This window comes from Podarcis cretensis, assembly GCF_951804945.1.
Source record: "Podarcis cretensis genome assembly, chromosome: 7".
NCBI lineage: Eukaryota > Metazoa > Chordata > Lepidosauria > Squamata > Lacertidae > Podarcis > Podarcis cretensis.
This window is the reverse complement of record NC_137176.1, coordinates 53,039,639-53,066,699: the sequence shown is the minus strand read 5'-3', so window position 1 is coordinate 53,066,699 and position 27,061 is coordinate 53,039,639. Positions and strand designations below refer to the sequence as shown.

Sequence of the window (27,061 nt, the reverse complement as noted above, 5' to 3'; positions counted from 1 at the left end):
TGTCTCCGTACAGCGCTGGCCCCTGGCCTCTTAAGTGAGATGGGCGCACAACCCCAGAGTCTGTCAAGACTGGCCCGTACGGGCAGGGGTACCTTTACCTTTACCTTTAAACTTACTGAAATTAATGGACCTGACTTAAACATATTCATCAGTTTCAAAACTTGGTTGACTATCACCCATAACATAAAATTCACTAATAAGGGCCAAACCATGCTATGCTCAATGCATAATGATAATGATAATGATAGTTAGGAAAGGTAAATGGATGGTGGTGATTGTTTTAGAGATCACAATGGGGACTGGAGGTTTACTCCCTTTCCTCCCTAACTGCAATAGTGATAAAAATCTGCCCAGAACTACAAGGTTTAGAAAAACTGCTGTTGTTGTTTTAAAAAAGCTCTCATAGCCATACTGAAGAGTGGGGGAAGATTCTTTTTGGGGGTCACAGCTTGGGATGAATGGGGTAACTCTCCTCTCCCTATGTGCAGTAACAGTCCACACACGCAAGCAAGTGCAAGATGTAGTTTGGCCCTGAGTCTATAACATCTAGAAATTATCCCACATCTTTCCCATATTGCTTCACTGCTGAGAAGTCTCTCTTCCGAGCAAATGTCCACCTGCAGTATCATTGCCACAGGCTGGCTTGCTTGCTTGCTTGCTTGCTTGCTTGCTTCCTGTTTTGCTTGAACTGGCCCTGCACCATCTTTTACAAAACCCTGAAAGAAATCTGAACCATGTTTAATCCTTTAAATGTGGTCATTTGTTTCCAGTGGCCTTGACACTCTGCTGGCTTGATCCTAGCCTCAACAGGATTTCCTCCTTCTTAGCCTGCTCACTTCACAAGCTTCCTTTAACACATGAAAGAACTGAGGCTTGAGAGAAAGATCAGAGGGATGAAGCTGGCTCCATTAAGTAGAATCTGGGCTTGACTCTAATGACCAGGCTGAAAGATCCATTCATTTGGCAGAACTGAGAAAGGAGGCATTAAAGGGGATAAGACAAAAGGACTCAAAAGACTATGATGAAGGTAGCCAGGTATGAGAAGGAATCACAATTCATCCACCCTGCTGATGTTTGCTGCACAGCTATAGTTCTTTCCCTAATGAAATATAGAACTGAAATAGGCAGCAAAGATGTGTAAGGAGAATGTAAGCTAGGTGCCAACTGCAGAGAAGTAATTTGTGATGCTATTATGTTTGTGAGTTACTGGATCATCTGAAAACAGAATGAAATCCACATCATTTCCTGTGTCATTTAAGAGAACTCATATGGGTGAAATGCAGATTTTGCTCAGCATATTTCTCTCCTTTGTGAGCATCTTGTGAAGCCATGGGAATCCTCCAGGGATGACACAGAAAACAAAACTTTCTCATGCACTGACAATGCAGAAAGGCAAGAGTGGTGGGTGCTTTGAGAATGCATTACACTGGAAGCTGAACCTTCATGCCACCCTGGGCTTCACTGGGAGGAAGGGAAACTTACAAAGTGAATACATATAAAAATTGAATTTAAAAAGTGGAAAGGTTCTATGAAGAAAGGAGAAAAGCTAGCAGAGGCAAAGAGCTGAGACAAAATATAGCCTTCAAAGAGCAGGAACAGGTGTCAGCGAGTGAGCCGGCTGTAAATCACACTGTTCAGAGTTAGCAAAAACACAATCTTCACAGATCTGTATGAGTGCCAGTCCTAAGGAGCACAGCAGCGTATCCCCAGTAGGTCTTGCCCCATGGATCAGTTGCGAGACTGAAAGTCCCCACCTCCTTACACCTGTTTAAGTCACCTTCTCCCAAGGGCTTTCCACAAGCAATCAAAAACTATGCCTGCATGAAGCCTGAGCAAGTAAAGTAGTAGCTTTGTGACCACCATGAAGGCCAGCCAATCAGCACTCTGCACAGACAAGACGTTGGTTTGGATGGAATGCAGCTTTGGCTTCACGACTGGCAGGCTATTGTGACAACAAGCACTTCACACAGGTGGGTTTGGGGAAGACAAGGAACCTACCTGCCTTATACTGAGTCAGAACATTGGTCCATCTACCTCAGTACAGTGGTACCTTGGGTTTAAGAACTTAATTCGTTCTGGAGGTCTGTTCTTAAGCTGAAACTGTTGTGTGGCTATTCCCTCCCCCCCACAGGTGGAATAAATGAAGACAACGGACACAGAGTTTTAGGTTAATGGGCGAAAATGGCCACAACTTTATTGATTACAGGAAAGAAGGGTATTGGCTTTAGGCATTGGCCCTAACCGACTATCCGGTCTGACCGGGAAGGGTTAAACACCAACAGGGGGAGCCACCCGAGATGCATATCCCTAGGCGCTCCCCGAGGGGTTACCGCTCGGGGGCGCGCTTTAGGCCCTAGCCTCCGTAGGTTTCGGACGAGGCGTCGCCCCTCGGAGTCCTTTAACGAACTACCCTTCAAGCATTGGGGGAGGTGATGGCGTTCCTCCCCCCCAACCTCATCTGCATGATAATACCCCGGCCAATGCCTACCGCCAAAACTGAGGGAGTTGTGACGATTTGCTACGAGGTAGGCGAAAAAACCAAGTGGCTCACAAAACCAGCCAATTAGCCAAATGGAAAAACTCCTACCAGGCCCCTTGCGGCGACCAGCCGAAGCCCATAGCAAGGTCAGTGGCAAAACCTAAAGGGCGGGTGGGTGGGAAACTGCGTCGTCTCCAGGGAAGAAAGGGGGCGAGCCAGGGGCTGCCCTGACCTTAAGTGGCCCTAGGAAGGCCCGCCCCTGCCGCCAGCCAATTGGCTGGCGCCACAGGGTATGCTAATTGGGTGAATCCCTGTCTCCTGCGAGGCTGACGCCAGCCTCACAGAGTGAGTGTGGGAGGGGTCGTGATCCCACAACCCCCCCTCCTCCTGAAGATCGGAAGGGGCATTCTTAACCTGAGGTAACACTTTACCTAATGGGGCCTCCCGCTGCCGCCGTGCCGCTGCCATGTGATTTCTGTTCTCATGCTGAAGCAAAGTTCTTAACCCGAGGTACTATTTCTGGGTTAGTGGAGTCTGTAATCTGAAGAGTCTGTAACCCAAAGCATCTGTAACCCAAGGTACCACTGTACTTTCTCCACAGACTGCAATAGTGGTCTGTGAGGCATCACCACTTACCCATCATTGTGGATTCCTGGGAGGGAGAGAGGGAGGCAGTAGAAAGGTCAGTGTGCTGGTGTGAGAACACCAGTTTGGCTCTGCCGGTGGATTTGTGCCCTGCTGACCTTGCTGCTACCTCTCCTTCCTGGGAAGTCACAGCATTGCCTATGATGGGAGGTCAGGTAAGTGCCAACACTCTGCTGACTGATTGACAGCAGCTTTCCAGGGGTTCACAAAGTCTTTTTCCTATAAAAAAAAATTCCTTCCAGTAGCACCTTAAAGACCAACTAAGTTAGTTCTTGGTATGAGCTTTCGTGTGCATGCACACTTCTTCAGATACACTGAAACAGAAGTTTCCAGACCCTTCTATATAGTGAGAAGGTGGGGAGGGGTATTACTCAGAAGGGTGGTGGGAATGGGTGATTGGCAGATAGCTGTGATGAGCCTGTTGAAGACTGAAGGTGAAAAATGGCTTTGTCATGTATAATGAGATAAGAATCCAAGGTCTTTGTTCAGACCAGGACTCTCCATGGTTTTAAGTTTGGTGATAAGTTGCAATTCAGCAGCTTCTCTTTCCAGTCTATTTCTGAAATTCCTTTGTAGTAAAACAGCTACTTTGAGATCTTGTATAGAATGTCCTGGGAGATTGAAGTGTTCTCCTACTGGTTTCTCTGTCTTGTGATTCCTGATGTCTGATTTATGTCCGTTTATTCTTTGGCGTAAGCTATCTGCCAATCACCCATTCCCACCACCCTTCTGAGTAATACCCCTCCCCACCTTCTCACTATATAGAAGGGTCTGGAAACTTCTGTTTCAGTGTATCTGAAGAAGTGTGCATGCACACGAAAGCTCATACCAAGAACTAACTTAGTTGGTCTTTAAGGTGCTACTGGAAGGAATTTTTTTTTTGTTTTGACTATGGCAGACCAACACGGCTACCTATCTGTAATCTTTTTCCTATGTTATACTAGTATGGTGTGTTTGGAGAGGAGCAGTACCTCTGATGGGGATATGTCGTACTCCCTTGGAAGTAGTTCATCCACCTTTGGTCCCCTCCCTACACTCTCACCTGTGGCCCCTAGAAGCTGTCAGCATGGAGCTGCGGTCACACAATAACCAGTAAACTTTCCATTGATGCTGAGCTGGACAAGCATATTAGCAAGGCAACTATGGCAATGGCTTGCCTCTCCAAAAGAGTATGGCAGAATGTGATGCAAATGACCAATACCAAGATGAAGGTCTGCGCGTTGAGCACTCTGTTTTATGGAAATGAGTCATGGGCAACTTACATCTGCCGGGAGCAATGCCTTAATGCTTTACATATGTGCTGTGTCAGGAAGGTTTTGGGCACCACATGGTAGGACAGAGATTTGACCAAACAAATATGTGCTCTCCCTAAGCCCACATCCCAGCATGTTCACACTTCTGTCTCAGTATCATCTACACTGTTTTGGTCTGTACATAGAATGCAAGATGGCAGGATCCTCAAGGATGTGCTCTACACGGAGCTGGCTTCAGGCACTAGGCCTGTTGAGAAGACCACCTGTGTGTTACAAAGATGTCAGCAAACATGACATGAAGGCTAGCAACATTAACCTCATTGCATAGAAATCCCTTGCAGATTATCAGTGTCTAGTGACAGAGAGACAGGTCATGGATCCATAGCAGTGACCAGAGGATGAAGGGTTGCTGGGAGAAGTGCAGAGAGAAAGAATGCCATGGTGCACCTTTAGCAGCAAAACCTTCATCTGCCCCACCTTCAATAAAACATGTCTCTCCCATATGTCTCCATAAGTCTCTCCCATACAGCCACAGCTGGTGCTGTAACTCTCCAATGGTTTGACTTTACCCCCAAAGATGCATAAGACAGATGGATGCCAACAGCATATATTTACCTAATATATTTCAAAGTTAGCAAAAGATCAGAGTGTAAATTGGATAACTACAGGAGTCTGTGGCATTCCCTTCCTTCCGACAGAGGCAGAGCTAGGTGCTCCGGTAGCCGGAGCGGCATACACCTGGGGGGCAGGGCGAGTGGCCCACAGGGGTGGGGCAAGTGCCCCCCGGGGGGTGCCATGAGCAGCGTCTCAGGGGGGTGCCACAAACGGCGAGCAGCGTCCCATGGGGGGTGCCACAAATGGCGAGCAGAGGCATGGGGGCGGCGGCACGGCAATGTCACCCCCCTCAGGGATGGCACCCGGGACGGACCACATCCACCTTCCTCTGCCACTGCCTTTTGAGACTCTGAAGTTTACAAAGCTATTAAAAGTATGTAAGATATTTTTATTTTTTTTGAAGAGTTTGTGTGCTATGTTAAAATGTCAGTTAAGCATCAGATGAGAGTTAACACCCTCTCTATGAATTCATACTAGTTCTCCACTAGAAATATGAAAGCAACTTTTTTTGGGAGGAGGGAGTTGTGCGTTGATTAGCCTTCTTGAATCCTCTCTAACCTCTCCAGAGAAACAATAATATTTGTTTGAAAACTTCCGTTTTTCTTTGCATGTGTGCTGTGAAAAGATGTGACTATAGTTAGCTACCAAAAGACATGTTTTCAACCACTGCTTTTATTTAAGAACTTGGGGGAGATTAATTTAATAAGCCATATGTTTGTTCATTTTTAAGAAAAAATCTGACCTCTGAACATTGGAAATCTGTATGTTTTGTTTGAAACATTAGTCATAAATCTATGGGATTTATATAAAACTATAGCATCATTTATGCAAGAGAACTGCCTAGGTATGCAAGTTTGCTTAGCAGCAGTTAGAGAATGTGCTGGGGGAAGTTGCTGATAAAATAATAATCTCAAACACATCTCAGGTCTATTATACAAATTTGCCCCTAAATCAGACCTTTTGTGTTTAATCAGCATGCTGTTATCTACTGGCATTTGGTACTCAGGAGATTAGGTATGAGCAAATGAAAGCATTTACTTAAATAAGCGCACCTTATTTAAGTAAATGTGTTGTATTTGTGCATTTCGTTTGCACCAAGTACAATGATCATAGTGTATTAAGTAACTACCACATGCTAATGACTGGAAATAAAAGTGTCATCTTCAAATATCTGAAGGGTTGTCACATGGAAGATGGAACAAGCTTGTTTTTTGCTGCTCCACAGGGTAAGACCTGAACCAACATTACAAGAAAGGAGATTACAACTAAACATTAGGAAGAACTTTATGGTGGCAAGAGCTGTTTGACTATAGAATGGACTACTTCAGAAGGTGGAGGGCCTTCTTTCACCAGAGGTTTTCAAGCAGAGGTTGGCTGGCCATCTGTCATGGATGCTTTAGCTGAGATACCTGCATTGCAGGGGGTTGGACTAGATGACCTTTGGGATCTCTTGCAATTCAAAAATTCTGTGATCCTGTTATTTGTGTAAAAAAAATTGTGAAGGGAGAAGGAGTAGAATAACTATTCCTATTCTTTATTTTATTTCTGTACAGCATTATATCACTTGGACAATTTCCATGGAATACTGCTTCTGGGTTGTTATCAGCTAGGGATTACACATACCACTCATTCATCTTTATCAGTGTTTAATTAAGAATTTATTTTAGATTTCCTGCTCTTTCTTTCAATGCAAGTCTTTATTTCAGGATTAATTGTGTGGGAGTGGGAATAAACTGTGAATCTTGACTGGCTGGTTAGCACAGTTGCTCAGAACTTAATGGTACCTGCTGGAGCTTATTCAGAAAGCAGTTATCTCCCCAAGGCTTCTTAAAATTAAATGAATTCCAAAGGCCACACCATAAGCTTTGCATTGTTGTTGCAGTGCTCATGCACACAGAGTCACACACATATACACATTCTCCCAAGACTCTCCACAGTTCTATCGATGACTCAAGCCTGCAACAGCTTGAGGCCAGTGATATTTCCAAGAATCCAACTGGCATCCATAAAAGAAAAGGCATAAATACAGCAAAGAAGAATTCAAGCAAGTAAGTATTGATTTTCTTTTAAAAAAAATTGTTGTAGTTGCAGTTTGGTCTAAAGAGCTACATGGTGATGGAAGATACCAGGCAAATCCCCAAAATATGCCAGCTAAAAATCCACAAGGGGTTGATCTCCCTCTGAATTTGTACAAGTTCACTAAAACCCCAACACTGCTTCTTTCACATCTCTAGTGACAAATGAATGCCTATTCCAAATTGTGACTGAGCATTTTGTTATAATTTATTGGTTAAATATCAACCTTGTCTTTTGACCAAATAATGCTCAATGCACAAGTAAAAAAATGTATAAAACAATAAAACAGCAATAAGATGCATTTTTCAAAAAATAACAACATGAAAATGAGGCAGGATAAACATCAATTAAATCAGTAGACATTAGGAGAAAAATCAATATAACTCACTAAACACTTCCTTGGATGATGAGAAGAGAGTTCCAAGGGCAAGTAGTGACATTGACAAGACTCTACTTCCAGTCCCAGAAACCAAGGCTCCCCTTGCCGATACCCAAAATGTCACGGCCGACTTTAATTGCCACTGTGAACAGAAGGAAGACAGTAAAGTCAGAGCCTGAAAGAGTTCTAGTGTGCATAATCAGAGGCATGCATCCTAGAACAAAGACTGCAGGAAAACCAGGGGAATTGGCAGACAGTATATGGGACAAATATAGTATTTTGCTTTGCAACTAAATAATGGCCACACATATTTTTTCCATCACATACCGTATTTTTTGCTCTATAAGACGCACCAGACCATAAGGCACACCTAGTTTTTGGAGGAGGAAAACAAGAAAAAAATTATTCTGAATCTCAGAAGCCAGAACAGCAAGAGGGATCGCCGCGCAGTGAAAGCAGCAATCCCTCTTGCTGTTCTGGCTTCTGGGATAGCTGCGCAGCCTGCATTCATTCCATAATACGCACACACATTTCCCCTTACTTTTTATTAGGGAAAAAGTGAGTCTTATAAAGCAAAAAATATGGTATTCTCTTTCAATACTAGAAATTTTCCAGTGTATCTGAATTGCCATTATAAGAAGCATGCATCAACAAGCAGAAAGGAGCTTTAAAAAAATTCTTCCAAGAAATGGTTCTAAAGTGCCTCAAAAATAATCATAAAACTGCTAGTGTCACGAGTCCCATGGAGATGCCATGGAGAGGATGGTGAGAGCCTGAGGAGGAATGGGAGGTGCTATGACCGCTCCACTCTTCAAAAAGAAAATGTGCAGGGAGTGCATTGATTGTTGGATCAATGTCTTAGCTTGTGCTTAGTCAGGTGTCTATTATACCTCTGTACCTCCTGCACCTTTTCACCTGTGCCTTCCTCTATGTACTGATCTGATTTACACATTAAAGGCTTTGGCAAAAACAGAGCTGGGAGTTGAAGTTCATCATCTGGCACTGAAGGCCAAGACAGCTATTAGCACATGAAGTTCATTTCTCTGGTTTTAAATAGTTCTTTTAGAATCCAGTTTCTACTGCACTGATTTTATTGAATTCGTTTCCCTTTGTATGAACACTTAACATCGCCGCCTAGACTTCAGCAGCCGTTAAGGCATTCTTGATACGTTTCATAATTAAAATATGGAAGAGGAAACCTCCTTGAAGCTACAAACTGAGATTTCATTATCACTAGGAATCACCTCAAGCACAACACTTTTCAATGGTGAAAAGTTACGTTTTCAACAGCATGCCACTGTGTACTGTGGATGAGATCTAACCCCACTGCTGTGTGGTAATAGAAACCGACTCCACTTATGCATCAAGAAATGGGCAGCAATTCCTTCAGACAACAGCCATTTGCACCTTCAGGCTTGCCTCCAGGGGTAATTTTGGAGAGTGTGAAGCCTACTTTTTGAAGGGGGAAGCTAGAATGCTTCCTTGTAACGAGCACACTGGAGTCTCTGAATTGCAACCCTGTGTAATAAAGGGAAGCATATCCATGTGTGAATTGGCCCTAAGGGTAGCAAAATAAAGGCTCTCATAATGACAGGCAAACATGACTTGTTTTCACTTTGGCCTTGTACCATCTCCAGCTATCCTTCATTCTAGCATCATTTGTAGTAGGACAACTTTGCAGTAACTAAAATTCTTATTAGACAATTTGGTGTGAAGTTCTAGTAATTTAATTAAGAACAACTGGGATGTTTTTTGGAATGCTAGGAATAAATGAAGAAATGCCAGCGTGGTTTATTCAGTACTTATTTCTGCTTTTGTAACACAATGTTGGAAAATTTAAAGACGGACCACATATTGCAATCTGTCTATATTGTGCATCATGGCTTCATGTATCATTTATGCACTGGTTTAGATAAGCACAATTTTACTATTTCTGCACTGCTTTGTAGTGTTTTCCAGCAATCCTGTGTCGCCTTTGTACACATGCCAATATATTATCCATATTTTGTTGCTTGGCCTGAGGAAATTTGCAAATGAACAAAACCAATCCAAAAAGTTAAAATAATATTTTATTAAAATCCAGCCTTTATTTACTTTCCCTCACCAAAAGAAGAAGAAGAATTTGCATTCCTTACTTTATAGTATAATATAGCAGCTTCAATCCTTGGCGATTTCCCACATGTAGCTCCAAAAGGGCCTATCATTCCTCTAACACCAACTGGCCCCCAAAAGCCTTTAAGAAAGATGTTCTGTGCTTAGCTATTTGATGTTCATTATCTCCTTTTGCTCCATTTACACCACATTTCTGGAGTGCCTTGAGCTTCTTTCAATAATCCCATCAATCCTCTCATTTGCTGTATGCTTTGTAGTTTTTATGCTTTGACTTTCACCCAGATATTGTTCTTTGTTGCTTTTGGTTTCTGCTTTCCCTTTTTCATGGCAAGAGGAAACCTTCCCTCCTCTCCCCTCCTTTACATCACTTATTGAAATCCCCTTTGCTCCTCTCCCTGTACCAGTTAAAAGAGGTTGTTTAAAATTTAAAAAAAAACCCTGAAAATTCAGATCAACCTTTTTTCTTCCTTATACATTCATTATTATTATTGAATACAAGAATCTAAGTACTCTTCATTTAGAGGCTTCTTAAATGTTAGCTTAACCATAGGAGAACTCCTTTCCAATACACAGCTCCAGCACTAATGGGAAATAACACTTAAGTGACTCAATTGTGTGGGTCTTTCCCACTGAATGGTCATTTCCCATCCTAGCAGGGACAGGTTCCACAGTTGGGTCCCATTTAATCATTCCCAGCCATGTGATTGGATAAAAAATTTGTACCTCAACCATGTAGAAATCAACTTATTCAAAATGCAGCTTTGACATAGTGATAAAGGATGAGGACATGATCAAGCAATGTGCTAGGTCATAATCACAGGGAGACATGACAACAGGAGGAACTGGTGTCCAGAAGAGAAATTGTAGATATAAGAAACCAATCAGGGCTGGGTCTCCTGTCTGCTTCCAGTGCAATTATTAGACCATTTGTTTCAATACTCTGTGTTGATCATCAGAAGAGATTACATTATCACATTGTTCAGTCTGCATGTGGAAGCAGAGCATATGAGGTCACAGTGTGCACAAAGCATTGCATTCCCATTGGAGTCCTGGTCAGTTGTAACTGCCAAAGGTCATGGGCAGGTTTGAGACTGCAACACTACACCCAAATGAAGTGCTTTACTATTTACTACAAGTATAATCAGTCTTCATTGGCATACAGAGAATAAAAGAGTATATAAGTTAAAGCATAAAACTGGAGTCTGTTAATAAAAGAACAATCTTTAAGATAAAACTAATAAAGACATAATGTTAAAAAGTGCCTCTTGAGTCTTCTAGCAACATCAATTAATCAATCAATCAATCAATCAATTTTATTGTTTGTAGACAATACAGTGGTACCTTGGTTCTCAAACTTAATCCATTCTGAGTGTCTGTTTTACTCCCAAAAGTGTTCGAAAACCAATGCGTGGCTTCCAATTGGCTGCAGGAGCTTCCTGTACTCAATCAAAAGCCACAGAAGCTGGGTCAGACATTGGGCTTACAAAAAATGTTCGCAATCCGGGACACTTATTTCTGGGTATGCAGCATTCGGGAGCTGATTTGTTTGGGAGCCAAACCATTAGAGAACCAATGTACCAGTGTACAGTGGTGCCTCGCAAGACGAAAAGAATCCGTTCCGCGATTCTCTTCGTCTAGCGGTTTTTTCGTCTTGCGAAGCAAGCCCATTGACAGCTTAGCGGATTAGTGCTATTAGCGGTCTAGCGGCTTTTAGCGATCAGCTGAGAAGCAGCTTATCAGCGGATCAGCTGATAAGCGGCTTAGCGGCTTAGGAAAAGGGCAAAAAAACCGGAAAAAAACCGCGGGAACTCGCAAGACATTTTCGTCTTGCTAAGCAACCCCATAGGGAAATTCGTTTTGCGAAGCTCCTCCAAAACGGAAAACCCTTTCATCTAGCGAGTTTTCCGTCTTGTGAGGCATTCGTCTTGCGGGGCACCAATGTATAATATGAACACAAACCGCACAGCTGAAAAACAGAGAAAGAACACTGCATATACCAGAACAAGGCAAATCTACAATGTCAGCAACTTCTAGCAACATAGCTTCATGGTATCTCTCAGAAATTTGCTACATTCTCTGTGAAGTCATGCCTGCAGTAGAGAGTCAACCCCAGAGAAGTCTGAGGAATTTAAGCTTTCTTTCAGCATGGTGTTCAAATATTCATCACGGATTTTTGCATAAAAGGGGCAATAGAATAAAACATATACAATGATTTTGACCTGTTTTATACCACAAGGACAATACCTTTGCAGGATCGCAGATGGCATTACGTTAAATCTTGCAAGGGAGAAAGCTCTACGTTGGTGGGGATTGTATAGCTGATGCAAATATGGAGTGGCCTGGCCAAAGGTAGTATCCCTAGCCCCAATGGATGTTCTAAATCAAATCACAAATTCACAGCACAGTCCTATGCATTTCTACTCAAAAGAAAGCCCCACTGAGTTCAGTGGGACTAACTCAAGCAGGCATGTACAGACGGCTGAATTTCCCTTCCCAATACTTATTTTTGTCCATTCTCACTTGCTTCTCCTCATGCCTTGAATTATTTATCCCTTGCTATCCATCACACTTCTGTTCCTTCCCTTAAGACTTTTATTTGCTTCCTTTTCTACTCAACAAGTATTTATCTGATTTATTTTTAAAATGCCAATAAGCATTTCCATTTATTTGTTATTTTGAGAGTCCATTCTTATGAAACTGCATAGTCTTTCCATCATTCCTCCATATATATTATCTATTAAAAACTGCAAGCCTTCAGGCAGAGACTTGTCATTTTCTGCAGCAGAAACCCAGACTGACTACCTAATGTTAAAATGGGTATACTGTTTCATTGCATTTTTAATGTAAGGTAAAGGTAAAGGTACCCCTGCCCGTACGGGCCAGTCTTGACAGACTCTGGGGTTGTGCGCCCATCTCACTTAAGAGGCCAGGGGCCAGCGCTGTCCGGAGACACTTCCAGGTCACGTGGCCAGCGTGACATCGCTGCTCTGGCCAGAGCCAGAGCCAGAGCCAGAGCCGCACACGGAAACGCCGTTTACCTTCCCGCTGGTAAGCGGTCCCTATTTATCTACTTGCACCCGGAGGTGCTTTCGAACTGCTAGGTTGGCAGGCACTGGGACCGAGCAGCGGGAGCGCACCCCGCCGCAGGGATTCGAACCGCCGACCTTTCGATCGGCAAGCCCTAGGCGCTGAGGCTTTAACCCACAGCGCCACCTGCGTCCCTATTTTTAATGTAGACAATCACAATTAAATCCAGTGTGATTTTTGCCTTTAGAAACTATTTTAGTGGCAAAACAATCTGCCAAACACAGAATTAATAGGAAACCAAAAATAAAAATGCAAAACTCAGAAACCTTGCCAATGTGTACTACAGTATGATCAAGTTAAAAAAAAAAAAGATGTCAAGTCTAGCAAAAAGGCTCACAGATCTCTAAACCCAATCTCATTATTTAATCCACGTTCCAAGTTCAGACATGATTAAAATAAAATCATGACATTCAAGGACACAATCACTTTTTACACAAATGATCTTTTGCTTGGATGTTGTTAAAGATGCATGCATCATTTTCACTGTGTGTACTTTCTTATGATTTTCATGCGCATGCCTTGCCAACTCTGTAGGCACCTTAAATCCCTTTTACTACTTGATACAACAAATGTTTATTGTGTTATCCATCAGTGGCATGAATTGCTTTGATAATAGTACAGTGGTAAAAAGGTAAAGGGACCCCTGATCATTAGGTCCAGTCGTGACTGACTCTAGGGTTGCGGCGCTCATCTCGCTTTATTGGCCGAGGGAGCTAGCGTACAGCTTCCTGGTCATGTGGCCAGCATGACTAAGCCGCTTCTGGTGAACCGGAGCAGCGCACGGAAACGCCGTTTACCTTCCTGCCAGAGTGGTACCTATTTATCTACTTGCACTTTGACATGCTTTCAAACTCCTAGGTTGCCAGGAGCAGGGACCGAGCAACGGGAGCTCACCCCATCGCGGGGATTCGAACCACCGACCTTCTGATCAGTAAGTCCTAGGCTCTGCGGTTTAACCCACAACACCACCCACGTCCCTAATATAGTGGTACCTCAGGTTAAGAACTTAATTTGTTCTGGAGGTCCGTTCTTAACCTGAAACTGTTCTTAAACTGAGGTACCACTTTAGCTAATAGGGCCTCCCACTGCTGCTGTGCCGCCAGCGCGCGATTTCTGTTCTCATCCTGAAGCAAAGTTCTTAACCCGAGGTACTATTTCTGGGTTAGTGGAGTCTATAACCTGAAGCATCTGTAACCCAAGGTAGCTCTGTATCTTGAGGTGAATCCAGTTGGGGGGGCAGATTTTGACAGCATATTCTAGAAAAGGAAGTGGCTTGGGGAAATTGTTGGAGGGGCAGTAGGCTTACCCAGATTCTTTAAAGAACCTAGAAAAGTCCAGAACACCATTCCTCTACACTGGGTCTCATGGCACATTCAAGCTTGGTTTAATAACAAATCCATCTTCAATCCTTACTAGTCCAAGCAATCACTGCCATGACCATCCCAAAGGGGGGGGGGTGTAAAATCCATATATGAGGTAGTGAATGTTTTGGGTGTAAAGCATACAAAGGACTAGATGACAACAAGTGATCTATCTCAGTAGTAGGAACAATAGTGGAACCTGGTGAATAAATGAGTGAGCAGAAGCATTATAATACAATTTGACATTGGTTTTTTAAAATGGATGTAGGAATTAGCTAAGAAAGTTTTTCAGACCTCATTGCACTGGAGATAATCAAGGACCAGTCAGGCAGGATGAGTGCTGAGTGTAAGGCTGGAGTAATGCCGATTTAAAATTATTCAACGTTTTAAAAGACCATCAACCAGATCTGCTATAATATTAATAGCAGTAAATATGTGCTAGATTAATAGGTTTATACACTCAAAACATTCTCCTATTATGTCAAATTCCACAGGGAGCCTAATACCAAGGCATGCAAGTCTCCAAAAGCACCACTAACAGTAGAACTATACATTACAACTAACAATGGAACTGTATTGTTTCTTGCAAATATTTCTTGCAAACCTTGGACATTCCTAACCCATACACACAGGAGAACCAGTGGTTGCAGGAATTGAACTACTGAATCTCTGCTACAAATTTCTCTCCTCCCTTATTACCTTGGCAACTGTGAGTTTCATAATATTTCTACCCTGCAAAAATACAGGACTCTTATACACACATTTTTGCAAAGCAGTTTCTCCTAATATAATACATTTTTTTGTCCTTTTCACTAATATATTCATTATGTTGACATCACTCTAGTATATGCACTTTTGTATACAATACTTGATTGGAGAATTGCACTGCAAAATTCAGAGAAATGCTAATTTTGAAGGGGTGTTTGTGTTTTGATTTGCATAATGCAAAGTGTGGATTAAGTAGGTTCCCCTTCAAATGAGAAATCAGTCAGGTTTTTCCTCCATCCTCACTTCTAGGTTATTGGAAAAGTCAAGCTCAAGCAATCTATATAATGCTAAGCCACTTGACTGCTGGAAGAGATTTTTGTAAAATGAATAATATATAAGGCTATGTTTCAGTCTTCAAATAAACAGATTTTAAATATCATATTTCATTATTTTCATTACAAGTCCACAAATATTTGGTTTCAGCTGATGACAAAGGTCTCTCTATCTTTCTAAATAATGGTCTGTGTGTTTTAAAGATTTCACCATACTCCTGAAAAAGCAACTCCATTGAACTAAAAAAAAATCATTTAAAAAACAAACCCTTAGGCTGCAACCCTTTGCACAATTACTTGGGATTAAGTCCTATTGAGCATAGTGGGATTTACTTCTGGTTGAACTGGGTTGGCGGTACTGTTTAACAGTGTATTCAAAGTAACTGCTCTTGCCAAAAGGTTTCTTCCTTCTTAAAAACAGCTACAGACAATTTTAACTTTGCATTCACGCAAGAGTTACTGTGCATTATAGCTACTCCCCTTTGGTCTAAGCAAATTGTAACAAGTTTCCAAACAAACTAGGAAGATGAAGTAAGGCACATTTATAGTTTGGATACCTGAAACTTGAGTTGCTGCTGATCAACAAAAGCAGTGGGTCCCATGGGTTTATGAATTCAGTTAGTCTGGCTAGCCTTTTCTCTTTTTAATGTTTGTTTGTTTGTTTGTTTGTTGTTAATAATATGAAACATGAGGAAAAATTAAAGAAACCAAAAAAAGAATCCCACAACAGCAAAAGAAACCAGTGAGCAAGAATTGCACCACCAACTATGGTTATTGGCAATTGTGAGCAATTAAGAAGGAATGATGAAAATAACTTCTTTTTTTGCCAAACTGTATTCATTTATTGATTGTGCCACACACACACACACACACACACACACACACAAAATTGGTCTGACCATCCTAGTGAAGACTTGATCTATTCCTATAACAGGGAGTTGGGAGGGCCTCTCCTCCTCCCAGAGGGGAGGGGTTGTGAGCGGGAGCAGCTTCCCGCAGCGGCAGGGAGACATACTCAGCTCCCTGCTCCTGAGTGCCTCTGCTGCCATGGCCAAGCCTTCCAGCTGACCAATAGGGCTGGCTGGTGGGCGGGGCTAGCCACATTTAAACAGCCACGGCAGCGCTCAGTTCCCAGTCAGGTTCCTGCTAACCCTGATATGACTCCCTGCTGAGCGGGGTGGAGTCATGTATTGCTGTTTCATCCAATGCCTAAGCCAATACTACTCACGTGCTGTAACCAATAAAAGTTGTGGCCTAATTTTGCCCATTAACCTAAAATAATGTGTCTTTGTGTCTTATTATAATCCTATGAGGGTGGTGGGTTCTCGACTCACAACCATAGCTTCTAGATGATGTAACATTTCTAACACTCAGGTGTCATGATGGTTCAGTGGTGACCTGAGTCTGAATGGATGACGATTTAGCACAAGCAGAAGAATTCTCAAGAAATCTGACAAATCTGACTCTTTAGACTCTGTTTGAAGACCTATTGCATGGTGGTTAAAGAAATTAAAAATGTTTATTTCTCTTTCATCCTCAGTTTTCCAGCTGGGTGGTAGTGGTGGTTGTGTTTGTTGTTGTCGTTGTTGTTGATGCTGTTGCTGCTGCTGCTGCTGCATTCTAGTACTAAGCTGAGTGTAAGTTTTGCTCACTCCGTAGCCTGCTGTGATATTTTGCTAGGTTCCTTGAGGATAAAATTGTTTGCATCCATCCTGGCTGCAGGGGAGGGGGGGTGGGTGACACTATTTATTCTCCTGGACCTGTCAGCAGCTTTTGATATCATTAACCAACCTTCTGGACAAGTGACAGGGCTTGGGGCACCATGCTGTAGCAGTTCCAGACAACTAGAGGCCTGCTGTTCCTTTGTCAGGGAATGCAGTTGGGGAACCCTTCAGAGGCCCGCATCACCCATATTGATCAACAAGGTCAACAACGGTGGTAGCGTAATGTTTGTAAAAAATATGGGAGGAATATAGCAAGACTGGAAGAAAAAGGAATCTATAAAGTAAATGAGGAAAAAATAAAGAGCAGAGGAAGAGGAAGAAAGGTAGGAGGTAAGGGGGGGGGAGGCAAATAGATTTAAATGGTGGAGGAGGTATTAAATCTCCAAAGATAACATAGCAAAATGAAGAAAATTAAGCCAGAGGCAGCATAAGAGACAAAATAAAGGAACAGAAGGTGATAAGGGAGTCATAATTGTATTACTGATAGATTCTATCTTACCAAGAAGGCAAATTCATGAGGAGAAAGGAAGACTGAAAAGGAGTAGCAGAAATTGGAAAAAAATGGGAATGGGAATTAGAAAAAAAAATACCCCAAGGATTAGATGAAGAAAAACCCATGAAAGATAAGCCTGTTTTGCATATGAAAGAGCCCAGAAATGAAACAAGCGTGAATTTACAGTGCATAAAGTCATGCCAGCAGCAAGTTTTTTGTGAAGGTTGCTCTGTTTCTCTAACATAGACTGTTGGAGAGTATGAAGGTGGAAAGTGAGGGATGAACAGGCTGTGGAGGAGGGGCAAAATCATCAGAAGGAGGAGAGGAAAGAGCTGCTGTGAAAGAAGCAAGAGCAGAGAATCAAAACCCAAGGACACACAAGGAGTGAAAAGGAAGACTGAATAGATCAATAAGCACAACAAGAATGAGATGGGAAAAATAGACTTAAAAGAAGCAGATTTCACAAAACTTGTGCAATGCTGATCAGAAAGAAGAAAGTGAAAATACAGTAACTGCAAAAAGCAGCCCTGAGAAGTAATAGCTAACAGTTCAAACCTATGAGTTTTGACTGAGTTAAGTTCCACAGAGTTCAATATGCCTCAGCCCCAGGTCAGTCTTTGCAATCTAAGTTAAGAGCATGGCCTGCTGAGTACATATATGTAACCCATATGAATGGGTTGGTTTAATCCAATACGGTGGAATCATCCAGAGGAGAGCAAGGAGGGAGCTGAATCTTGTTCTGCTGAGGAGCTAATGTTGAGCTCCTGTCACCTTGTATAAAGCCTACGTCCTTCACTGCAAATTGTAAGATTACCATTTGCCGTGGGTTTCCTCTTGTTTTGGAGCTCAAGCTACAGTGGTACCTCAGGTTACAAAAGCTTTGGGTTACGTATTTTCAGGTTGCAGACCGCAGGAAACCTGGAAGTACCGGAAATGGTTACTTCCAGGTTTTGCTGCTCGCGCATGCGCAGAAGCACCAAATCGAGTCACAAGTGTGGGCAGGCGTGGCGCTGCAGGTTACGAATGCTGCAAGTTGCGGATGTGCCTCCATCACGGTTTACGTCCACAACTCAAGGTTCCACTCTATTTGCAAAGCAGCAATTCTGATGCATCCAGCACCTTCATGCATTGATAGAGGATGGGGAGCCTGTGGCCTTTGGAGTATTGCTTGACTCCAAGAGAAATGATGGGAATTTCAGCTGTGGCCCTGGTTTAATATTTCCAACTCCTTTTCATGACTGCATGGTGGCATAAGAAATGGGCTTTGCTGGTGTCAGCATGGCACACATGAAAGAAGATTACGCTTGAAGGCAACACACTTGAAGAGTAGCACTGAGCAAGTCACTGTTTTCCAGCTCACTTTCAACCCACATCTCACAAAGGTGTTGAGAATGAATTCTCCATTTAAACATTAAAGGAAGAACTAAACACCTAAACATTAGGAAGAACTTCCTGACAGTAAGAGCTGTTCAACAGTGGAATTTGCTGCCAAGGAGTGTGGTGGAGTCTCCTTCTTTGGAGGTCTTTAAGCAGAGGCTTGACAACCATATGTCAGGAGTGCTCTGATGGTGTTTCCTGCTTGGCAGGGGGTTGGGCTCGATGGCCCTTGTGGTCTCTTCCAACTCTATGATTCTATGATTCTATAATTCTATGATTCTATGAAAATCTATGACTAAAGGTGATTCATCCAAAAACTTCCCAGTTTGTCAGCTGCCAGTTTCAAAATCATCATATAAAACACATTTGAAATACATTTCTATATTGCAAATTTGCTCACACAGGCAGATTTCTCAACTCATTTCATCACTGTTTTCATTTGAAGTAATAAGTAACAGTGCAGTCTACTCAGAAGCAAATCCTAATAAATTGAATAGGGCTGACTCCCAGATAACTGTGCTTGGACTACAGCCTAGCAGTGCTAATAATAATAATTTTGATAATTTTATTATTTATATCCCACCCATTTGGCTAAGTTTCCCCAGCCACTCTAGGTGGCTTACAGCATATATATAAACACAATAAAACATCAAATATTTTTTTAAAAAACAGCACAAGTATTTCTGCTTGCCTGTGTGCTGTTCTGGGGATCTTCTGACATATACACCCCAGCCAAAAAATGGGGGGGGGGGTAGAGGGCTGCAGGAGGATGAGGAGAGCTGCATTGAGCTAGCAGAAGTCTTTTGTGTGGGCTTCTGCTACTGGTACCAGATAGTTGAATCCAGCCCAATTAATAATAATAATAAAATAATAGAAAAAGAATGTGGAGAAAAAGGGAGAGAAAAATATTATTTTTCCAAATTAAGCATGAGCATAAAAATAAAAAGGTAGATAGAATGTACAATATAAAATGTGGCCTTGGCAGACATGTGCATTGGCATGTGGCATCAAAATGCACTTCAGGTTATTCTGACCATGGTTGCCATGGCTTCTCCTAGGTATGACTTAAAAATAACCCATGGCTAAAGTTTAGTGAAGGAAACAGAACCACTACACAAAAGGAAAATGTGTGTGGAAAGATGCATGCTGGTGAATCTTGAAATGTACATTACAATAATCCTGCTTCCTGTTAAATCGCTTGCAGCCGGATCCTACGCAAGTTTCCTCAAAAGTAAAGCCCCGCTGATTTCACTGGGACGTTCTGTTATATAAGTGTTCATAGAACTGCTGTCTTAGAGGGCTACAAGCATGACTTTTCAAATGTCCTCTTCTGCCTTTGAAATATTGACAAAGGTCAAGTTAGTTTTTACTATCAGAGTAATCTAATCTAAATTTCTTCAGGAAACCAAAGGTGATCAAAACATGAAAACAGGAACTAGTTCCAAATATTTCAGTGGTCAAGAGCAGGGCTATTACATTTGAACGGGGGGGGGGGGTGGACAGTTTCCCCCATTCAGGGACATTTGTAGAGTGCAGCAGATAAATTCTTGCTCTGTCTTTTCGTGTGTTTTTTCTTTTGAATGGTAAACCTCCAAGGAAACTATTGAAACAATGTTAAACAATGCTTTACCATACCTTGGCCAGAATCCAACAGTGAAAGTGCTTTATTGACCTCAGGAAAGTCCTGTAATTCAGCAGTTTAACTGATCAGTTGCTCTCTCAATCCTTCCCTGCTGTGGCTTATTATGGTTAGCTGGAGGAGACTGGTGAGGCGGGCTTGGGAGTGGCAAGTGTCTCACTGCAGGAACTGGTGGTTTCTGGCACCCTAAAAGAAGTGAAGGTGTGCTCCGCTGATTACAACCTCTGGGAGCTCATGACCAGGATCTGTAAACAGGGGCATTTGCAAGGGCGTGTTGTTGGGGGGGTGTTGGGGGGGTGTCCAGAGTGCTGTCTCACAGTGTACATAGGACCAAGAGATGGTGAGGGAGCTGCTGCAGTGGCCTGCAACACCTGTACCATGTTTTGTCTTCCTGCCTGAAAATGTGCAAAACTACACCTACAGCAAGCGCAAGTTTGTTGGCTTGCTGGAAGAGAAGGTACAGCAACTGGAGATCCACCTATCCACACTTCAAGCTACTGGGCAAGGTGAAGAATTTATTGACAGAGCAGAGTGGACTGTCCTGGAACAGCAATAAAGGTGAGGCACCCCTAGTCTGCAGGCAAATTCCTCCCTGGCCCTGAGTATGGTGACAGATTAGTTCCATGGCAAGGTCTTGCTTATGCACGGCCTGCTTACTTTCAGGCAGGGTCAAGGGTAGGTGGGACATCCAATGACTGACTGAGCTGCTGTTTCCAAGCACGGTTGGTTTAAATGGATTGACCGCGGACCTGACTGAAGCCAGGTGTTCCCAGGTCTGATCACCACCTTTACCTTTAAGGTTGGCCACAATTGGCCCATTCAATTTCAAATTTCCTGCCTCATCCTGACATCCCCCGTGACCAGCTGAGGCTGGTGAAGTGGTCAGTTGGTCATGTGGGAGAGTTTCCCCCACTCTAACTTTCCCAGAGCCTCAGTGGGCAGATGCTGACCAAGAACGGCAAGGTTTCTTTATTACTGTAACAATAATCATCTTAGCTCCTTATGAAACTACTCTTAGAAAAGGTTTAGTGCAGCAATATCTTAGTTCATAGGAAATCACAGACAAAAACTGAGTAGCATCCAGGTGCTTAGTGGAAGTTATTGTGATCTCATAATATTCACAAATATTCTAACACTTGAAAAGAAAGGGATAGCGTGAGGACTAGGGACAAACTGTACAGAAAGGGCAGGAAAGAAGTTTTTCTGGCACAATTCACTGGTTCTGAGGGATGACAATGTACTATTGGTAGGAAGAGGAAAACAAAGTCCACTGTGTTGTAATATACTGTATAGTCTTACTGACAATCTACTACTGTTATAGTGCAATCCCAAGCATGCTTATTCAGAAATAAGATCCACTGAGTTCAATAGACTTTACTCCCAGGCAAGTATTTACCATTTCAGTGATGTATTCAAGTCTGATTACATTCAGGGAAAGCCAACTTGCTGCCCTCCAGATACTGCAGGACTGCAACTCTCATCCCCAGCCATTTGCTATGCCTGTTGGGAGATGCAGTCCAAAGACATTCAGGGGGCACCATGCTGGCTACCCCTCAAATGCATATTTTATTTGTATTGTTTGTAATCCTGACACACACTGGCAAAAGACACTAAAATAAGCACCAAAGGATTTTCAAAACCTTTTATTCCTAGCATTTTGTTTTGCAGAGAGAAAATGTTACAAGGAGTTTATTAGATGCCAGTTGCTGTACACCCTTGGGGACTGTTGCAAAGTTATTTTCTAAAGTAAGAAAAACCTATTGCACAGTGCACACACACACACACACCCTGCAGGAGACATTCAGCAATGGATTGTGGGTTTTTTACCAGAATTTCAGAAACTGATAAACAGTTCAGCAGTGCTATTAGGCACATGTGTAATCCCTTCCAAACTTGTGGACTGTATCACCTTCATGCCTGCACATTCTGCAGTAGTGCAAAGAAGGCCTATACAAATACTGAACTGCATGTGTAGTCCTCCTCCGTACAAGCTTCATTGCTCATCCTGATACCAAGAAGGCCCTCTCCCACATTGCTACAGTACATACCCAATTTCTCACAACTGCAACACATTTTAAATACTATCCTTATTAGTGAGACACAGTTCATCTTATATTCACAATCCAATGTAAACTCATCCATAACTCAGTCTGATAACTTTTGTTTTTTTCTGCATGGATGAAAACAACTCACAGGATTGGTTTGTGTACCATCCAGAATCCATAATTCAAAGCACAGTTTGAGCTTCCAGATGTACAGGCAAACCTTGGTTTAGAGTTATTTGTTTGCTTTTATTTTTCTTCTGCCTAGCACTGCAAGCCCTAGAGGTTGAGCAATAGCTATAACTATGGTTTCACGATTCAAATATCACACCAAACCACAGCTAGCTCAAACTGTGGCTAGCAAGCCCACTTTAAACTATAGTTTGTACTTTTGTTTCACAAACCATGGTTTGCCAATTCAGACTTGACACTAGATCATAGTTCAGCTACCTTACCCTTGCTTTAGTGGCATCTGAATTGAACTCCAAAGCCCTACTACTCTGTATTTATATAATCATCATGCTTTTTAAACTTATTAAAGTGATACCTGTAATAATCTATGCATGGAAAATAAGGCAGTTTCATAGCAGGCACTGCTTTTGCATAATGGCAGCTTACTAAACAATCTCATTGTTATGCCTGTGCTTGCCAAATTTCACATCACACCACAGTAGTATGGATGCCTACTGTGTACTAAAAATGAATCAGTATCCTCTTACCAGCTGAGAATGGGCTACTATAGAACAAAGGACTCTAAGAAAACACATCACACATTACTATTCTGCAGTAAAATATCTCTGTGTGTAGTTTTGGAAGTCTTGAATGATTCACATCAGTTGAACTTATTATCCATCCATCGTTATCACAATGCATATGGTTTTCCAAGTATGAAATGATGCAGACATAAGCAAACTCGGCCCTCCAGATGTTTTGGGACTACAACTCCCATGATTCCTAGCTAACAGGACCAGTGGTCAGAGATGGTGGGAATTGTAGTCCCAAAACATCTGGAGGACCAAGTTTGCCTATGCCTGAAACAGTGTCTACCCTAAACAACATTGCAAGTTGATAAATAATACAAAACTTGCCCTTGAGTTCAACCCCTTCCCTAGAACATTCCATGTGTGAGCCAGGGAAGCAGATTTACAACCTGTTCAAGTTCACAGAGCTAGCTCTGCACAGGGAGTACCATTAGTAGGTCAATTCCCTATAGTTCTGTTGGCTTTAAACTACTCTGCAATGTCTCCTTCAGTTGCATAATGGACTATTCTGCATGATCGAGATTGCAACTGCTAGATTTTTCTGTTCTGAACCTCAGAAATTGACATGAAATTCCCGAAGCAATACTGAGAAGGGTGTTCAATGCAGGTGATCAGATAATAGTATTCATTTGTTTCTCCTAGTATAGTTCCACAAACTTCCTAGTTGTTTTATTTTGTTTTAGTGTTTCATTTTTCACCACAATATGTTTCCAGGTATTTTACTGCCTATCAACATGTTTGAGAATTTCAGAAGACATAGTGTGCATATATATATATATATATGGATAATTACATTTTTTGGAAGATTGGTCCATACCTGACCAAAGTGTCGTCCTAACCATACGGCATGGTGAAAGAACTCTACCATTTCAATTCCTGGTACCATATTCAAAAGTATTACAAATACAGTTACGCCTGCTTGTGTCAAACAAAGGCTAATGATGGATGTATGACCCAAAAGTCTAAATTTGCAAAGCGGGACAGCAGATTGTTTATAGAAAATGTTGCAAAAGCAACATTTGGACCTAGGCATCTGCTTTATATGGAGCAAAATCACTGGCCTATCTAGGAACCAGGAAAGGAAGATTCTGTGTCAGGGGCAGGATATCTGTGTCCCTCCATATGTTGTTGGACTCCCATCAGCCAGTATGGATGATGGTCAGGGATGATGGCAAATCCAGCAACACTTGGCAGGACACAGACTCCCTACCCCAGCTGTAAGTGCACTAATTCAGTGCTCTTAGGTGGTATTTTCTTTTTTGTTCCAGTGTTGGCGCTTTTCCTGTCTCCCCAGCCTCCCCACTGGTCCACCTAGTCCAGTATTTCTACACTGAATGGAGGTGGCTCTGCATTGTATCAGACATGATCTTTACCAGAAACCTTATGTGAGATCTAAGCACCGCTAGGTCCAAGCAGTATTCTCAGTGCTGTTTGGTTTACCATTTTTTGGCATGGTCAGGGTGATGCCCTCCAGACACTACAACTCTCATCTTCCCTGATTATTGGGTATGCTGGCTAGGGGTGATGGGAGATGGAGTCCAACAACATCTAAGAGGCCCCACATGGACAATACTTTACTTCTTGGCTGTGGAATCAACCCAAATGATCCAGCCATGTAAACAACCATCTGCTATAATACATGCATCATTCATGAATGATCTTTTTATATCCCAGTTGCATAAATAGCAAATCAACCCTCTGGAAGAGTTTCTGATTCAAAAGTGCTTCGTTCTTTCCTTTAATCCTAATTGGTTTTCATATCTTTGGTTAGTTACATCTCAAATCCTTCCTAACCTTCATGCAACTCTGCCAATACTTAATTCCCCCTGCTAGTAGCGATGGCTTATGCTTCACCTTTGGCCAGCTGCTGTCACTACAGTGGAAAACAAAAGAAAGTGGAGCGTGTGAACTCTAATCTGTTCCCTTTATTGCATTCTAATTCTTTGCCAGCCTTATTCCACAGCTGGGGAAAATAAAATGCTGGAGAAGGGGAGAATACTGGAATAAATATCTATTCTCCCTTGGCTCACATATGGCAAATTGAAAAGTTGGGATGCAGTGTTGGTGAGCGATGGAGTACAAATCAGAGAGAAATGGCTCAACATTAACTATTTAAACTGGGCATGTGGTCGACTTCCCTCCCTGCTTAAAAGTGGCTTTATGACAGATGTATTCCTTCAGTAACCATGATTACTTAAAATTATTCTAGGCTACTGCTACCAAGTGGTTCCTGCACAATTACCCCTTGAACTACATCTTAATCTGTACTTAAAAAAAATCAAGATGTTTTTGTTTTGGGCTTCCTTGCAAGAGAACAGCTTGATGTGAGGAAATTTGAACTCACTCAAAATGGGTTAATTAAAATCACCCACCATTACTGTTTTCTGACTTTATGGTTTCCTTTGCATATATTAACCATTTCTTACCTGCTGCCTTCCGGACTTTTTGAATTACAACTCTCATTAGCCCCACACAATATTTCCAGCTCCAGATGTTTTGAAGTCCAAAACATCAGAAGGGCACCAGGATGTGGAAGCCTGGTTTAAATTCTTCCCCATTACATTTTCCTTGGTGTATATGAGTTCTCTCAATTCCATTTCAAAAGCACTGCCACTAGTCTCTTCTTCTATATAAAGTAGACGTTGGATTATTATCCATAAGGAGATACAATTACACATTCCATTTTTTCAAGCTTTCTAAATTTTAAAGACAAAGACAGCAGCAGCAGCAGCAGCAGCAGCAGAACAATATATAAATTCTGAACTGTTTTGGGGATATTTGCTTCCACTTACTCCTTTAGCAAGCTGTGTCCCTCAAGCTGGAACCATCTGAAAAATTAGTTGTGCAAAAGAACCTCTGGAGAAGAAAACAGATGTACCAAAATCCTTACAGACCAAAATGACTTATATCCTTGTGAGAGGCAGACTAGAGTATTAAATCTTTTAAGATTCTTCTGGGAAGATAAGAAAAAGAACATGTTTCAGCATCTCCAATCTGCTCCTGAACATTATGAAGTTGCTTGCAGATCTAAACTGACCCCAAGTACCTCATGTTGTCTGGAGGGCAGGGAGGGACAGAAGGGGAAGGAAATGTGTTCAGCTGGATCTGCTACATGAGCATCTGTCTCCTTCCACTTCCTCCCACACCAGTATTTATTTCAGACTACCTCATGCTGAAAAGCCGGAGTACAGGGGTGCTCCACCTGCAGCTCTCAGCTATAAGGACTGAGCTCACAGTGACCTTTGGGTTCATCATGCTGGGGTGACAATATTTGTCTTGTGTCTATTACCACATCTGCCTCTGCTCATTTACTGTGATTACTTACTAGGGTTGATGTTTGTTATTTGTCATGGTGTGGGGTTGTTCAATGCCACTGGTTCTGTACCACATTCATATTGTCTAAATCAGGGGTCAGCAAACTTTTTCTTCAGGGGGCCGGTCCACTGTCCCTCAGACCTTTTTTGGGGGGCGGACTATATTTTGAAAAATATAAATACCCTGCAAACTGGTCTCGCAGCTGCCTCCGGACCTGGAGGAGGGACGTACTCTGCACAGGCTCAGGAGCGTGTGTTGCCACCGGCGTTGTTGATGAGCAGCAGCCACTCCATTGGCCCACCCCCACAGAGCTCCCAGGTGGCATGCACCATGCGCTGTGGCCCGTCGTCCAAGGCCAGGTTGGTGGGCAGGCCGTGCACGTGTAGCACGTGTAGCACCAGGCAGGTGGGGCGCAGTTCGCCCTCCAGCTGCTCCAGCATGGCCGCCAAGCGCGCCACCAGCAGCAGTACCGAGTACCGAGCCGGGCGCCAGGTGCAGGGCCAGCAGGCATGCCAAGCTCCAGCTGAAGCCCTGCGACGTGCCCATCACGATGCCTAGACCCACCGCCCAACGGCCTCTCCATCCATGGCCAAACCGGGTTTACCTCAGCCACAGGTGGCGAGGCTTCAGATTGGCTGCAGGAACTTCCTGCAGCCGATCTGA

The 27,061-nt window shown here is 42.6% G+C and overlaps 1 protein-coding gene across 2 annotated transcripts in view; it reads right to left on the bottom strand.

Moving 5' to 3' along the window:
- The window catches only part of SNTG1 (syntrophin gamma 1), a 221,460-nt gene that overhangs the window by 134,268 nt on the left and 60,131 nt on the right, over window positions 1–27,061 (bottom strand). The window contains exon 3 of one of the 2 annotated variants that reach the window (XM_079983352.1): window positions 7,457–7,589. The exons of the other annotated variant lie outside the window; for it this stretch is intronic. The gene's annotated coding sequence lies outside the window, so the exon portion shown is untranslated. The remainder of the gene's footprint in view (window positions 1–7,456; window positions 7,590–27,061) is intronic. 2 annotated transcript variants of the gene reach the window in all.